This window comes from Zingiber officinale, unplaced genomic scaffold (assembly GCF_018446385.1).
Source record: "Zingiber officinale cultivar Zhangliang unplaced genomic scaffold, Zo_v1.1 ctg249, whole genome shotgun sequence".
Lineage (NCBI taxonomy): Eukaryota > Viridiplantae > Streptophyta > Magnoliopsida > Zingiberales > Zingiberaceae > Zingiber > Zingiber officinale.
Genome location: NW_024589920.1, coordinates 176293 through 188367, shown reverse-complemented (window position 1 = coordinate 188367; position 12075 = coordinate 176293).

The following is a 12075-nucleotide window of genomic DNA, read 5'->3' as shown; positions in this document are numbered from 1 at the left end:
TTCTATAACCCATCCATATCTCCACCTGAATTACTATCGCTGCATCATTCAAGCTGGGAACTGTTAGATGATGAATAAAGCAATGCAAAATCTGCCGTACCTTTCATATAACATAAATTTCTCTTGGCAATCTTAAAATAGGTGGTGTTGGATTTCCGGATGCGTATTTTAAAATTTATTTTCGTAAAACATGCAGCGGAATGTAATAATTTTCTAAATTATTACAATACGAGCATTACACGTATACATGATACGCACATGTGTTAGACAAAACTATTGAAAATAATAACTTTGTTAGAAGATATACCTGAGTTAGTAACAGAACCTTGGAGAGAGTGTTTGCAATCATTGCAAGGCTAGTCTCTATCAGAATCAACAAGCAAGCTTAACGAAACTTGCCTCTATGTGTATCCACACCCAGTTATCTTCGAGGTGACTTCACTAAGTCACGAGTTGTGTCTCCTCTTCGGTACTAGACGAAGGGGGAGACTAAGTGATCCGAGAGAGGGATTACGACTCAATTTGTACCTGGGGGTAATTGCAATCCGACAGCACAAATTGAGTGAACGGCAGCAACTATTGTTGTTGTTCGGAGGCAAAACCCCAATTTCCCATAAGGGACAGCAGGTTCGGCACCAGCAAGGTTTCGACAGCAACCTTTGCTGGCCAGAATAGTACCAAGGGGCGGCGGAATAGGGGTGGACGACGGCTATCTTCAGCTGGACTGAAGCTGGGCGGCGGCAGCCCTTTCGGCTGGCAGGACCAGTTCACTTCAGCCGGCGTAAGGCAGCTGAACCACCACCAGCAGCAACCTTTACTGCGGTGGTCTATGGCACATCTTCTAGCCTGCGCAACCCTTTCAGCTGGGGGATCAACACCTCAAGGAGGAGCTGCTGCTTGGCGGAGCTGCACTCTTGTTGCTGGAGGAGCAGGTCCAACGATAGCCTCTCAGCCGGCGGCAGAACTGATTTTGCCGGTGGCACAACCTTTGTGGGAGGCTAATCATCGATGGGCAGAGCATCCCTTGCACCGGCCGCGAGTAGCAACTACCGGCAGAGCAACACCCTTCTGAGCATCATTGGTTCACTGAATTGGCTTCCTGCTTTTGTATACACTTTAGTATTTTTAATGGGACTAGAGATGCTCAGCTGATTGAACATGATCAGTGTTCTTTTTGCAAAGTAATAATTGATTATTTGCAGAATAATGAAACAGGGCCATGTGAACTAATAAAAATAGAAAAGGAACAAGTAGTTCACTTTGTGCTAATAAATGCAAGATTAGAATTTTTAAAGAAATGGTAAATTTAATCTTTTAATCACTTATACAAGTATTTGGAGTTTGCATCTGCAAATATCATAATAGTTACATGTGCTTTACAATGAATATTAATATCCATTAAAAAATACTATTTTTTGCGACAAATTTGGCAATGAATTTAAAAAAAAAAATCGTTGCAAAAATATTTTGCGACGAATATTTTTTATCGTAGAAAACTCGTCCCTAAATATTTGTGATGAAAAATTGAAATTTGTTGTAAATTTTATGACAAAAGTAACATTCACCGTTAAATTCATTGCAAATATTGTAAAATTTAAAAACGGGTTTTGCAACAAATTTTTATATTTGTTGCTGATTTAGCGACGAAAATAAGAATTTGTCGTAAAATTTATGACAAATTCTTATTTTCGTCGCATAGTTATTTGGAAGATCACAAAATTTAGAAATCGAATCTACTAATGGATTTTGATTTTTGCGACGAATTTTTAGATTCGTTGCCAAACTCATCACAGAAAGTACGACAGAAATAAAAATTCATTGCAATTTCTGTGACAAATTGTTAGAATTTTCGTTGAATCTGTGACGAATCTAAAAATTCGTTGTAAAATCTGCCACGAATATTAGATTCATCGCCGATTCTTCGACAAATTTTCGGATTCGTTGTAGATTTTTGCAACGAATCTAGAAATTTGTTGCAAAAATCTACGATGAATCCGAAAATTCATCGTAGAATCTATAGTATTTTTTCGATAATTATGATAGTTTTGCGATGACAATAATTTTGTTGTGATTTTTGTCACAGATTCTATAATGAATATGAAAAATTCATCGTAGAATATGTGACGAATATGAAAATTAATCACAAATTCAGCGACCAATTTTCATATTCGTCACAGAATCTCCGACAATTTTGCGACGAATAGTGTCATCTTCTTCTTTGTGCCATGAATCTTTATCAATTTGAAACATTATTTATGTCAATTAAACTAAATCTGTTTTGCAACCAGTAAACTTACAAAAAATAAATTACAATAACCAGTGATTCAAATTAGCAATTGTTTAATGGTATTATGGTGGTGATAGTTGCTTCCACTTTATTTTGATGCTAACATTGTTGTATGTACCTATGCAATAAACTCAGCATTTTACCCAAAGGGTGACATCTAAAATTGCAGTGTATTCATTATTCAAAGGGTGCGTGATACATTAAAATTTATCATAGAAAATATACACCTACTTTGATGGGTTTCTTGAAATTGCCCTCTCCCAACTTGCTTGCTAGATCTGTTCCCACTCAAACTATTTTCTCACTTGCCTGGACCTCATACTATGAAGACATTTAAATGCTTACAAAACTTCTCTTTTAGCCTTTCATACTCTTTCTCCCTCTCTCCATTGTGCCAAAGCCCGTCGTCACCCAAAATTGTTGCTCAAAATGTCATCTTATCAACGTAACTAACCACCAAATAAGTCACTCAAATTTTTGTCATAATCACACATAACAAAATAATTATCGAGTTTCCTCTCTAATGCATTGGTTATCTCTCGAGCAAACCTGAGGTTTCTTCTTTATAAAGTTGTGATTTCTAAAGTAAATTTTCAACAGTGTTTAGTTGATCAATGTGAATATATATCTGCTATACAATTTCTACATATATATATATATAGAAAGATTTGCTAGCCTACACATCCAATGGTGCACACCTTGCGAACACCATGTGCAAATTTATTTAATGTTTTTTTATAATTTCTTTTAGGGATGTAAATGAACCAAACGGTTCGCGAGCTATTCGGAGCTCGATTCGGTAAAAAGCTCATTCGAGTTCGTTCGTTTATCTTATCGAGCTAAACTCGAACTTAAGGTTATTCGACTCATGAGCTCGCGAGTATGTTCGTTTATAGGCTCGCGAGTCAAAAAAACGAGCTTTAAAACGAACTTTAAAACGAGCCAAAAAAATGAGCTCTAAAACGAGCCTTAAAATGAGTTTTAAAATGAGCCAAAAAAATGAGCTCTAAAATGAGCCAAAAAAGAGCTCTAAACGACCCAGAAAACGAGCCCGAGCTCGCTTAACGAGTTAGACTCGTTAACTTTGATAATCGAGCTAATAACGAGCCGAGCTTGAACTGTTCGCGAACTTGATAATTCTAAAACGAGTCGAGCTCGAGCCTTGTGATAAAAGCTCGATTCGAGCTCGAGCCGAGCTCGAACCCGAATATAACTTAAATGAGCCGAGCTCGAGCCTAATACTGTTCGACTCGGTTCGACTCGTTTACATCCCTAATTTCTTTTAATTTGAATACTATAAACTAACCTATAAAGACTAAAATCCAAATTATAAACCCTAACCTTGTACCTTCATTAGTTTGTTAATGGTTTTTAAGTGACTAATTAGATTGGAAATATGTCTCCAACGGTACCTCAAGCTCGGAAAGCATCATTGGAGTGATTCCTTGAAAAGCAGAAGGAAAGGTAGGATAAATTGTAACATTGTTTACTCTCTATGTAAAATACCAAAAAAGGGGCGAATAAACATAAGGAAATTTTCCGAAATTTTTAAAAAAATTCTGAGAATTTTTCGGAGCTCGTATGACGAGTTTAAGAGGATCAAATATTGGGCTCCGGGAAAGCCGGTATAGGCTACCCCATTTAAACGAGGAAAATGTTGGTTTTTCTTTTCCTTTTTATTTTCTTTTTCTTTTCTCCCCCGCCGAACCCGTGCCCGAGTCGTCCCCGACGCCGTTCCTTTTCCTTCTTCTCCTCTCACACCCAATCTACCCCAACCGCTCCCTTTTCCTAACCGGCGCTGCACGCAACGGTTTCTTCTCCCTCGCGTCGCTTCCTATTCTTTCCCCAAGTACAAAACTTCAATTTCCTCACAAATTCACCTGAATTTATTTCCTTCACTAAGCGTCCACCCGAGCCTTTCTCCTCTTGCCTTTCTCTCGGCATAGTCGCAGACGGCCGATGCCCGGTCATCGTTCCTACCAGGCGCCACTGGGTCTCCTCCAGCCACGAGCGAGGTTGCCGATCTCCTTGCACCGTCGCCCCTTCGACCTTGCCGAGCTAGGACAATTGATCAACATCGTCTGTTGCTCCACGGCTGAGCGACTCGTGCCATCGCCAGCCGAGGCCCCAAGCATCTACCACCACCGAAGCGCCTTCTTCTGAATCAAAGGCCAACATCCATTCCATCGCCGGAACCCTACTGGGAGCATATCGCCTACCCTTTCTGCTCACCGCCATCATCTCCAGCCGACCTTCCCTCTGTGCCCTAGACCGCCGACTCTTGGTGTCTCTTCATCGCGGCACCAGCCGGTCTTCTCTCGCCGCTGCTCGCTGCTCTATACTCTGGTTCACCACCACAATGGCCTTGTGGAGGAGGTTACGAATTGGGTCTTGGTAAGGAATGCTTGGTATTAGGTGTAGCTTTGATCTGATTTCGTATGTTGTTTAGGGAAGTTAAGCAGAATGGTGCGTTCTATTATTGTAGTTCTGTCGAGGAGATTGGCCTTTGGTGGATAGCCGCTGCCATCAGCATCCTTGCAAGCGGCAGCTATTACAAATAGAGATCAGTGGTAACATGAAGGTAAGATCTCTAAATTAAGAGGTTTGGTGTTGAGGTAAGAAATAGAGGAATCGTTTCATTTGTTGTAGCATACATAGGATTTGAACTAGGAAAGGTTAATGAATGAATTAGGGTTCCTGGTAAATAAGGATTTTGATTTAACTATTTTGTTTACAATAAAACTTAGCTAAACCGTACGATTTATTACAAGATTCGGATTCGGGACGAGCACTTCGACATAGAGGTTGATTAGCTCAATCTATATTGGAGGCGGGTACCTTGACTTATCTATTTTGATATGTCATGTTGATATGCTTAGTAATATTTATGTTCATTTTTGCATCGATATGTCATTATCTATTACCTAAGCATGTTGTATTTATTTCCTACTGTTGCATTAATATTCCTTTGATTATATATGACCTTAAGGTAATGACATACCATGCCTTATTATATTCAGGACATTGATTTATTTTGTCATACCTGACCTGTGTACCTAGATCGTATTATTTGATCCATATATCTTTTGGTACACATTTTGGTAGAGATGGATAGGATCAGGATATTTCCATGATTAGTGTCATGCATCATCTCACATGATTGCATGCTATGCGATTGCTGGCTCCATTATTATTGAGCACATCGTCAGTTACATGAATTTGCACACACAACCACTCAAGGGTTAGTGGTTTTTATCAAGCAGGGTGTGTTGCAGCAGGTTACTCTGTCAAGGGCTCCGCTGGTCCACTCATGGGTAGTGTGATGCAGCGTGGTAGCAGGACAGGGATCCCTCCTCTAGACTGGATCAGGGAGATAAGAGCATTGAGCCCTCCCCCCCCCCCAACTTATGATTTGGGGTAAGGAGGATATGTGTACTCCGACAGCATCCCGTCCACTCAGTCACTCATCAGGAGCAATGATGGCAGAGTGCACGGTTGTCACAGCCCTACCCACTCGGTCTCACCATCGTGTGTGAGACGGTTGACTGGCAGTAGGGGTGACCAAGACATGTCATTGGCATCATACGCATTGATACATTTATTGCTTGTGTTTGCTGCACTTATTTGCTACATATTTGGTGGATGCATATGTTTAACATGCATACAGGATTTATGATACTCTCGGCCTGACGACCTTGTTATTCCTATACCCCTGGGTCCTGGTTAGTACAGATACTCTTGCTCTTTACAGTTTTACATTTGCCATATGAAATATCCAGGAGACTGTACGCATATTTATTATTAGTTATTATTTTCTTACTATGCATATCAGTAGTTACCCGCTGAGGAGTTGACTCACCCCGTTGGTATTACTATTTTCAGGTTGAGGCCGTTGGGAGGATTTCCAGTCGCTAGTTCTCCTGCATATCTCAAGGATGTTTGTTTGGTCTTTTGGTTTTTCTTATTATATTATCTAGACTATGTTTTAGACTTGTATATTTTTGGCACTTTGGATCTTGTATGGTCCTTTATTTGTCGATGGGGCTTTATTTGGATATGTTCTGCTACATTCCTGCCTGGACGACAGAAGAGCTGAGTTGATTGTATTTGCGTCGTTGTGATTTGAGTTTTATGGGTGTAGTTGAGTAGGAATAAGATTTGAGTTTTATGAGTGTAGTGGAGTAGGATATTTGGGATGATTTTTCCTCATCGTTGCTTAGGTTTAGTTTTTTACTATTAAACTGCGTGGGTGTTTTGCTTATATTATATATATATGTTTCCGGCCGCGTTGGCCGTGTATGGTTATGTTGTAGAAAGTTTCAGATTGTCACCCATACAGGGGAAATGTTGCCGAAATTTCCTCTGGCAGGGACTCCCCCGATGCGTGACAATTTATTTGGTATCAGAGCCCAGTTTTACGAGTCAATCTGGGTTTTTACGAATTTGTATGGATTTCCGTTATATTCATGTTTCGAAATTCCGTTTCGGATTTGTATGGATTTTCGTCGATTTTCTCGTTTCGGAGTTTCGAGGTCATAAATGGGGGCATGACAGTGACGGAACATCTCCAGATGGTAAATAGGTATGAAAATTCATTTTATAATTTTGGTACTTGTAGTAATATTTGGGACATAATGTAACAGATATGAGGAGATATACGCGTGTTCCCGCTCCGAAACAATGGAACGGGAAGAGAATCGATTAGATACACAGTCTTTGGTCTCATCGGGGAGTGATTCTTGCCACTTTCCGTTCTTATTCGATTCAAATCAATAGAACACGAACCGAACGTTCATTGTGAGCTACGTAGGTTTGACATCTTGCTTGCTGCTTCGAGATACAATGTTGATCTTGAGGGTTGCATTTGCTTCTTCCACCGGCCCGCTTTGGATTTACGAATTTGGGATAATAATAATAATAATAATAATAATAAAATTAAACTCTTCCTAATATGTTAATTGGTTAACTAATTAACGTTACTGTAATTTATTGCTTAATAGAGTAAGATTTATTTAATCTAGTAAACCCATATGATAAAGAATGTTAGCCATATCTCAACACATCTATATTGACAATCTTACTAGTTATGAATGTCGTATTCATGAACCTGATGAGACTTCTAGTTCATTTATGAGGGGCATAGGTAGACTATCCACAGTTAGACCGCAGCGACTGATCGTCTCTCTACCGTCCAGTGATACTTTGGACATCACTCAGGAGGTCAGATGTTGTCGTTAGACTTTGGCAGCATGATACTTACGGTAGATCTTTTAGTACTAGAAATGGTTGAGGTCGATATTATTCTTGGCATGGATTGGCTATCAACATATCATGCCACTGTTAATTGTCAAACGAGGGTGGTCACATTCCGGCCTTCGAACCAACCCTCGTGGGATTTCACTGGCATCAGAGACGATGACAAATCGACTATTTCGGCGATTCAGGCTCAGAAGCTGCTGTCACATGGCTATCAGGGTTTTCTGTTATCTTTGATTAATACTGAAGACGACAGTAGTTCTCAACTCTCCGACGTTCTAGTAGTCCGAGAGTATCCGGATGTATTTCCAAAGGAGCTACCAGGTTTGCCTCCCAGAAGGCAAGTAGAGTTTGCTATTGAGTTGATTCCGGGAACCGCGTCGACATCGAAAGCTCCTTACCGTATGGCACCAAAAGAGTTGAACGAACTGAAGGTTCAACTCCAGGAGATTTTAGACAGGGGATTTATACGCCCTAGTGCTTCTCCGTGGGGTTCTCTGGTATTATTTGTCAAGAAAAAGGATGATACTCTGAGGTTGTGCATAGATAATAGACAGCTGAATGCAGTGACCGTCAGAAATAAATACCCCTCACCTTGAATCGAGGATTGATTTGATCAGCTCAGAGGTATATCAGTGTATTCTAAAATTAATCTGCGGTCCGGATATCATCAGCTGAGAGTCAAAGAAGCTGATATTCAGAAGACAGCATTCCGTACCGGATACAGCCATTATGAGTTTTTGGTAATACCATTTGGGCTTACTAATGCTCCAGTGGTATTTATGGATTTGATGAACCGCATCTTCCTGGAGTATCTTGATCAATTTTTTATCGTTTTCATCGATGACATATTGGTCTACTCGCGTTCCGAGGATGAACATGTGCATCATCTTCGTACAATCTTGGAGACTCTTCGACGACATTAGCTATACGCGAAGTTTAGCAAGTGTGCCTTCTGACTATCTTCAGTTGGTTTTCTTGGTCATGTGGTTTCTAGCTGAGGTATTTCCGTAGACCTTTAGAAGATCGAGGCTGTCACCAACTAGGAGCAGCCGAAATCAGTTTAGGAGATTCGCAGTTTTCTAGGACTGGCTGGATATTACAAACGGTTCGTCAAGGGTTTCTCCTAGATTGCTATGCTGCTGACACGCCTGACCAGGAAAGACATGAATTCACTTGGACAGAAGCCTGTGAGACCATCTTTCAGGAGTTGAAGTAGAGATTAGTGTCGACTCCAGTTTTGATTTTGCCCGCTGGAGAGGATGGATTCGTACTTTACACTGACGCATCTCTTCAAGGTTTGGGCGCTGTTCTGATACAGCATAGCGGAGTAGTCTCCTATGCTTCTCGTCAATTGAAGGAGCATGAGAAGAACTACCCTATACATGATATGGAGATAGCTACCATCATCTTTGCTTTGAAGATCTGGCGGCATCATCTGTACGACATTACCTTTGAGATTCTCATGGATCATAAGAGTCTCAAATATTTGTTCACTCAGAAGGAACTCAATCTCTGACAGAGGAGATGGATGGAGTTCCTGAAGGATTATGATTGTACTATTAGCTATCACCCGGGGAAAGTTAATGTGGTTGTCGATGCGCTTAGCCAGAAGTCCATAGGGACTTTAGCTTGCCACTGAGCTTTAGTCTCGGACTTGATTCAGGGTTTCTCTAAGTTGGGCCTTGAGGAGCAGGGACAGACAGAGTAGGGTATTTTGGTTACTATGGTTGCTCAGTCGTCGATCAGGACGAGGATACGAGAGGCCCAAGCCGGTGATCAACATTTTCAGTTTATTGGCAGCAGATAGCTTCCGGGCAGCAGACAGAGTTCACCCGATATGATGCGGGTATTATATATTTCTGAGGTCGATTATGCGTACCTCCATCTCACCCGGTCAGGGAGGAGTTACTTCAGGAGGCTCATCGCTCCCGATTTGCTATCCACCCAGGCGAGACCCGCATGTATCGAGATTTGAGGCTTTCCTACTGGTGGAACGGCATAAAAAAAGACATCGTGAAATTCGTAGTTAGATGTCTTGTCTGTTAGCAGGTGAAGGCTGAGCACCAGAGACCTGCCGGATTACTTCAGCGGATTCCTATTCCTGAGTGGAAATGGGAACACATTACCATGGATTTTGTGGTGGGTTTGCCTAGGACACAATGAGGCCATGATGCGATTTGGGTAATCATTGATCGATTAACTAAATCCGCGCACTTCTTAGCGATCCAAAAGACTGATTCCCTGGATCGATTGGCAGATATGTATTGCCGAGAGATCATCAGATTACATGGAGTTCCTTTGAGTATTATTTCAGATAGAGACCCTCGGTTCACGTCCCGATTCTGGCAGAGTCTGCAGCAGGCCTTGGGCACTCAGTTCCGTTTCAGTACAGCTTTCCATCCGCAGACTGATGGATAGTCAGAGCGGACCATTCAGACTCTAGAGGACTTGCTGAAGTCTTGTGTATTGGATTTCAGAGGCAGTTGGGAGGACCATTTGCCATTGGTAGAGTCCGCCTACAACAACAGCTTTCATTCGGCTATTTAGATGGTACCGTTTGAAGCGTTGTATGGTAGCCCTTGTCAGACACCCACCATCTGAGAGGAGGTTGGGGAGGCCCAGCTTCTAGGGCCTCATAGAGCTCAGCAGGAGGCAGAGTTGGTCCGTACTATCAGACGGAGGATGTCAGAGGCGCAGGACCGCCAGAAGAGTTATGCTGATCGGAGACGGAGACCCCTGGAGTTCTCTACTAGCGACCATGTTTATCTGTGAGTCTCACCCACGAAAGGGGTGAAGAGATTTGGCCTTAGAGGTAAGCTAGCTCCGCGATACATTGGACCTTTCCAAGTCTTGGAGAGGATTGGAGCGGTAGCTTATCGTCTGGCACTACCACCGTCCTTGACAGGCGTTCACGATGTATTCCATGCGTCTATGCTGAGGAGATATATATCCAACCCGACACATGTGCTGATAGATATCTCAGTTCCTATTCAGCCTGACGTTACCTATGAGAAGGTTCCAGTACGGATCCTGGACCAGAAAGAGCATCAGTTGCGGAACAAGACTATCCGGCTGGTTAAAGTAGGATGACAGCATCATTCAAACGAGGAGGCTACTTGGGAGCTCGAGGATACAATTCGAGCTCGATACCTCTATCTTTTCACTTGAGGTATGTGGGTTAATTTACCGTTCAACATTTATACTCTTTATCTGTTGTTAGTACTTGCTGATGGTAGTTAACGAAATTGGGGATCAATTTTTTATTAGTGGGGGAGAATGTAAAATACCGAAAAGGGGCGAATAAACATAACGAAATTTTTCAAAATTTTTAGAAATTTTCTGGGAATGTTTCGCAGCTCGTATGACGAGTTTAAGAGGATCAAATATTGGGCCTCGGGAAAGTTGGTATAGGCTATCCCATTTAAATGAGGAAAAGGTTGGTTTTTCTTTTCCTTTTTATTTTCTTTTTCTTTTATCCCCCGCCGAACCCGTGCTTGAGCCGTCCCCGACGTTGTTCCTTTTCCTTATTCTCCTCTCACGCCCGATCTACCCTAACCACTCCCTTTTCCTAACCGGCGCTGCACGCGACGATTTCTTCTCCCTTGCGTCGCTTCCTCTTCTTTCCCCAAATACAAAACTTCAATTTCCTCACGAATTCACCCGAATTCATTTCCTTCACTAAGCTTCCATCCGATCCCTTCGCCTCTTTCCTTTCTCTCGGCATAGTCGTAGACGACCGACGCCCGATCACCGTTCCGATCTGGCGCCACTGGCTCTCCTCCAGCCACGAGCGAGGTTGCCGATCTCCTTGCGCGTCATCACCCCTTCGACCTTGCTGAGCTAGGAGAATCGATCAACATCGTCTGTTGCTCCTCGATCGACCCACGACTGAGCGACTCGTGCCACCGCCAGCCGAGGCCCCAAGCATCTACCACCACCGGAGCGCCTTCTTCCGAATCTGAGGCCAACATCCATTCCATCGCCGGAACCCTATTGGGAGCATATCGCCTACCCTTTCTGCTCACCGCCATCATCTCCAGCCGACCTTCCCTCTGTGCCCTAGACCGCCGACTCTTGGGGTCTCTTCATCGCGGCACCAGCCGGTCTTCTCTCGTCGCTGCTCGCTGCTCGCTGCTCTGTACTCTGGTTCACCACCACAGTGGCCTTGTGGAGGAGGTTACGAATCGGGTCTTGGTAAGGAATGCTTGGTATTAGGTGTAGCTTTGATCTGATTTCGTATGTTGTTTAGGGAAGTTAAGGAAAATGGTGTGTTCTATTATTGTAGTTCTGTTGAGGAGATTGGCCTTTGGTGGATAGCCGCTGCCACCAACATCCTTGCAAGCGGCAGCTATTACAAATAGAGATCAGTGGTAACATGAAGGTAAGATCTCTAAATTAAGAGGTTTGGTGTTGAGGTAAGAAATAGAGGAATCGTTTCATTTGTTGTAGCATACACAGGATTTGAACTAGGAAAGGTTAATGAATGAATTAGTATTCCTGGTAAATAAGGATTTTGGTTTAGCTATTTT